Consider the following 5,089-nt stretch of genomic DNA (forward strand, 5'->3'; position numbering starts at 1 on the left):
GTTTTGTGTCTCTTTGTGGTGGTTTCGTGGCTCTTTGCGGTGCTAAAGGTGCTGCTGCCGGTCCTGGTGCTTTACTAGAATGACTTTAATTAAAGTGAAGCTGTGGATATTGAAGACAACATCTATGAGAAGGAATGAGCTGCTGATTCTGATGAACTTTCCTGTAGAGGTTGAGTCAGTTGCAGTGCTTCAGACTCCTCTTCATTGTAAGGTTCTTGTGTGTCTCATCCTTTGAGTTAGGATAAATGAATGAACCTTCTTCAATGGTCAGCTGAAGTAAGTCATTTCCAGTGTCTTTGTAAGGCTCGTTACATCTTTTTGGGATGTAACTGTAAATGCAATTTCCCTGTAAGGGATCAATAAAGTATAATTAAATTTTTAAAAAACCTCGTGTGGGCCTTAATGCTACCTGCTACATGTTTGTGACTTTGGCCTGTTGCCTTCAGTTTGTAGTTAGAAGTTTGTTTCGCTCATCATGTGCAGAATCTAAGCATTGTGCACATATTACCTGTTCAGTATCAGCCTTGCAGAGAACATTTGCTGCATATGATTCAAACTTGTGACAGATTTTCTGGGCTCCAGACTGAGACCTCCACCTTTACTGTGCATGAAGTTGTTGTGAAGAGTTTGTTAGGTGGCAGGTTTTGTTCAAAGCTGCCTTTATGCTGCGAATGATCCTTGATTCCACGCACACTGAGACACTGATGCTGCCTTGACCTCTGCAGGAAATGCAGCACAGCTGTGTTTTTCTGTGGTTGCACGGCTCAGCGTCATAAAGCCGATCTGTCCTTGAAGGCAGACTGGCTGCTCAGTGGAGCTGGATGCTCTGAAGCTGCTCTTTCACAGCCACTGTTTGTCTTTGATGATGTGTGCATTCTGATTGACTCTGCACACACAAACACACACACAGTGTTGTGTTTCTTACATTAATTTCCTGGAGACTTAGTGTGACCCTAACGTTCACCACCACTTCCCTGGTCCTGACCCTAAACACAACGTGAAGCCTGATGTGTTGGTTTATGTTCTGTAGGTTACCACAATGTGACTGTAAACACATTTATGTCCCCACAACATGATAAGGACATAAAGCCATGCGTTGCTGGGTCGTGGCTCAACCTGTGCATGTGACAGCAACAAATGCTGTTTGTTAAGGTGGACCAAAGTTTGGCTGATCCATCATCATTTGAAGGAGCACTCTACTTAGGGGACTGTTCTCCACATACTGTCTGTGGTTCTGTGAAGGTTCTTCATGTTTATTGGAGTCCTTTGGTTTGGTGGCAGGTACCAGAATGAAATCAGAGCAGCAGCTAATCATTATTTTATTCTGAATGAATCATTTGACAGATAAACCATCAGAAAACAGAACATATTCTGTCTGACCAACAGTCTAGAAACCAAAATATTATGTGTGTTCTGATGGAAGGAATCAAAATTATTGTACAATAATTTGACATTTCTGCTTTAAAAAACCTGAAACAATGATCAAGTCCTGTTATCAGAGTAGAACCAGGTGGAACCACAAAGAACTATCTGGAAATGGTTCCCTTAAGAACCTATTTTCTGCTAAAGTTATTTGGTTCTTTCTGCTAAAGGCTCTTTGAGGCACTGTTGGGGGTTCTATCAATGACCTCTGCTCTCAGCCTGTTCAGCAGACATTATTGATTGACTGACTGATTGATTGATTGATTGATTGATTGATTGATTGATTGATTGATTGATTGATTGATTGAGTTCTGATGACGGTGTCTGATGGTCTGCTGACCGGTGTTTCTGTGTTGTCGTGTCAGTGCAGGTTTTGGCTGCTCGGTTGTTTGCTTTGCTAACTCGTCTGTTTATGTGTTGTGCTGTGAACCCTTTGTCTGATGGACACTGATTAATGGTGATTAATGGTGATTAATGGTGATTAATGGTGATTAATGGTGATTATTGGTGATTAATCAGTTGATCTCAGTGAAGCTTCTGGCTGTGTTTCTCTAAGGAAGTGGTGGTGTTGCATGGACGTAGGCAGCAGCAGCAGTGTGTGCACATTGCCTCGGTGACTGGACTTGAACTTGTTGTTTGGGTTGTGAGCAGCTTGTCACTGCTTTAAAAACTGAGCGTCTGTTTTCAGAAAGAGCTGAACTTTGATCGTATTAATTGGATGAGGAATCCTGATCTGATGATTCCATTTGAATGTAAAGGACTTTGTTTGGTCAGCTCTCATCAGAAGGCCGGCGTGCTGCTGAGGTGTGATGTGCAGCTGCAGCCAGAGGACAGATCTGCAGTTTGATCTCAGCACTGTGAGGAAAAGTATTTCCAGCGTGAGTGATGATCCCAGTGGAGCTGAACCTCAAGGCTTCCAGAGGCAAAGCTGTGCTGAAGCTTTGCTCTCTGCCATGTGTCCGTTTACCCACCGGCTGCTCCTCCTTGTCCCTGTTCTGCTGGGTCGTCAGCCCTCTTATTCACAATATTGTGGAATTTCTGAGTGAACATGTCTGTTTAAAGCCTGAAACTGTGCAGCGGGGCGACCTGATCTCTGGCTGCCTCCTCCTGATTCCACGTTTATAGGGTTAGGTTAGGGTTTCTGTCTGTTGAAGAATGTTTGCTCATCACATGTATGGAATCAGATGTAGAGAATAAGAATCTAAGGGAAAGAAAGCAAGAAGTGAAACTCTAGATGTACAAATGATTTGGTCTTTCCTCTTGATAACTGCTCTTTATTTCTCTGATCACATTTTGCCTTCACTGTCAACTTCCTGTTTGCGCTGCCGCAGACACAAACCTCTCACCTGGGCAGGTTGGATGTTGGTTGGTTTGATGCTGGTTCACGTGTCGTCTAAGTGGGTTCCACTGTTTCATCCTGGTTCTGCTGCCTGACAACAGAAACATCTGGAGATGAGAGCAGCTCCACTGCGAGTTCGCTGCATTAAAATGCAGTTTATGTGAGCACAGAGAGCCGGAGAGAAGTTCAATCTCAGCAGAATGCAAACACTGAGCTGTCACTCAAAAGCCTATGAGCTAATGGGGATGTAGTCCCTAAAAAACCCCGTCCAGGCAGGAAGTCAGTGCTGTCTGCAGGAAAGCCATGAAACGACGGTGAAGGTAAACAACAGCATGAGAACTGTTCAGGTTGCAAAAATGAAAACCAAGTCATTTGTCTGCAGGTTGTAGATTTGGCTTTTGGGCGGCTGTCGCTCACATAGTCGAGCAGCTTGTCCTCTAACCACAGTTGCTCCCAGTGAAGGCAGCAGCCTTCATAGCAGCTCTGCGGCCGTCCTTTTCGTTGGGAAGTTCTTTGAGTAGCACAGAGGGAGAAAAGAGATCTATCGTACCGACCATTCACTTGTGCTGTAACATTGCTTCTGCTTCAGCAGTGGCTCCCAAACGGCCGTTCACTGGGTGTGAAGAGACGTTTACAGTGTTTGAGCAGGCAGGCGGTCAGAGGTGAGCTGGTGTGCTGAGCTGCACTGACAGTGGAGCGTCACTCTAACTGTGATCACACTTTCAAATGAAATAATGTTAAATAAACAGCTGCATTGTGTTCTGTACGGAAACATAAACAGTGATGTAGATATTTCAGGTCGATGTGTTGGTCAGCTCCACACAACTTCATTTGTTTGGGTCCGAACCAGCTGAACGGGCTGAACAGCGCTTTGGTTTTGGTTCAGGAAAGATGATGGGTGCTAACTTTGAACTCTTTAGTCTGTATTTAGATAAAAGGAGCAGCCAGTCCGTCAGTGGTCTCAGCTCGTACAGACACATGGGACAACAGACACAACGTCGGCATCGTCTGGTTCACATTTTGTTCCGTGAGACTCCGTCACGTAAACAGATTGCTGTAGTTTTTGTCTCTGATTGTGAATCCCGGACAGACTGATCAGACCGAGCATGCAGCTGAAGCTTTCAGACTTTGGGATATTTGCCTGAGCGACGGACTTCACCACAGGGTTGTTGTTGAGAACCCGCTTTCTGTTCACTTACGCAAGACCTGGACGCTGCTGCCATTTGAACTGCTCAGCCGCTCGGCCAGCGTTGCATAACAGCAGGGAGAGAAACGAGCGAGAGAGTTAAAAGAATAACACGTTGTGCAGCAGCGTATTGTTTACAGCAGCGGCGCTGTAAGATGATAGCGTTCACGGGAGTCACGGGAAGGGGAGGAGATGCTCGATGCTGGATGGGAGTTTGGACGGCGTTCGTGGCCTCAGGTTATGCAACCGGCTGGTGGAGCTGAGCTGCTGGATGTGTGTGTCATTAGTAATGAGGCAGAGTGTGTCTGCTGCCACTCTGAACACACCACAGTGTCTGATGGCATTGTTGCTGCGCAGCAACAGTGGACCTGAGCCATGTCAGCCAGCAGTCATGGAGCAGGAGGCCAAGCTCAGCGTCATCTCAGACTCTCACAGTTAAAGTCTGAACAGTGCTCACTGCAACACAGGAAGTTTAGGAAAATATTTTTAAGGATGACTAATCTTATCTCGTACTCAAGGTGGAGTCAGCAAATCCTAATCCAACACACGGTCTGCAGTCTGTACTTCCTGATGAGCGTTGGGTCTCAGTCCTGCTCTGTACCCAGAAAACAAAGCGATTCAAATCCTATTCCAGAATGTCCTGTGCACGCTCGTGCTCGTGCACGTTTGTGCTCACGCACAGGACAGGGAAAGGTGGACCACATGGAGCGATAGGGGAATGCTAACTAGCTAAACATGGCAACTAGCTGAATATGAAACCATTTCTTGCTGAATCACAAACAAACTTTGAAGAATAAATAATAAACCGTCTCCACCAGATCACTGGTCTGCATTTATCTTTGTCATGTGTTCAATCTATTTTCACGTCGAAACAAGTCTGACTCACAGATCTGTGTGTGAATTGAAGACCAGTTCCTTTGAGGTACTTCACACAATTATTTATATTTGGTGAGAAAAATAAGAGCTTCCTGTAAGTCCAGTGTGTAGGATGGCAGCTCCTCCATCTGTGGCACAGACTCTGATGTTTGTGATTTCTTTTCTTTTTTTGGCCTTTTTGCATTTATTAGTCAGGATAGAGAGAAAGGAGACGGAGAGAAGAGAGGGAGGACCTGCAGCGAAGGGTCCTGAGCGGGACTCGAACC

Source organism: Stegastes partitus, unplaced genomic scaffold, assembly GCF_000690725.1.
Source record: "Stegastes partitus isolate 25-593 unplaced genomic scaffold, Stegastes_partitus-1.0.2 Scaffold2050, whole genome shotgun sequence".
In the NCBI taxonomy this organism is placed as follows: domain Eukaryota; kingdom Metazoa; phylum Chordata; class Actinopteri; family Pomacentridae; genus Stegastes; species Stegastes partitus.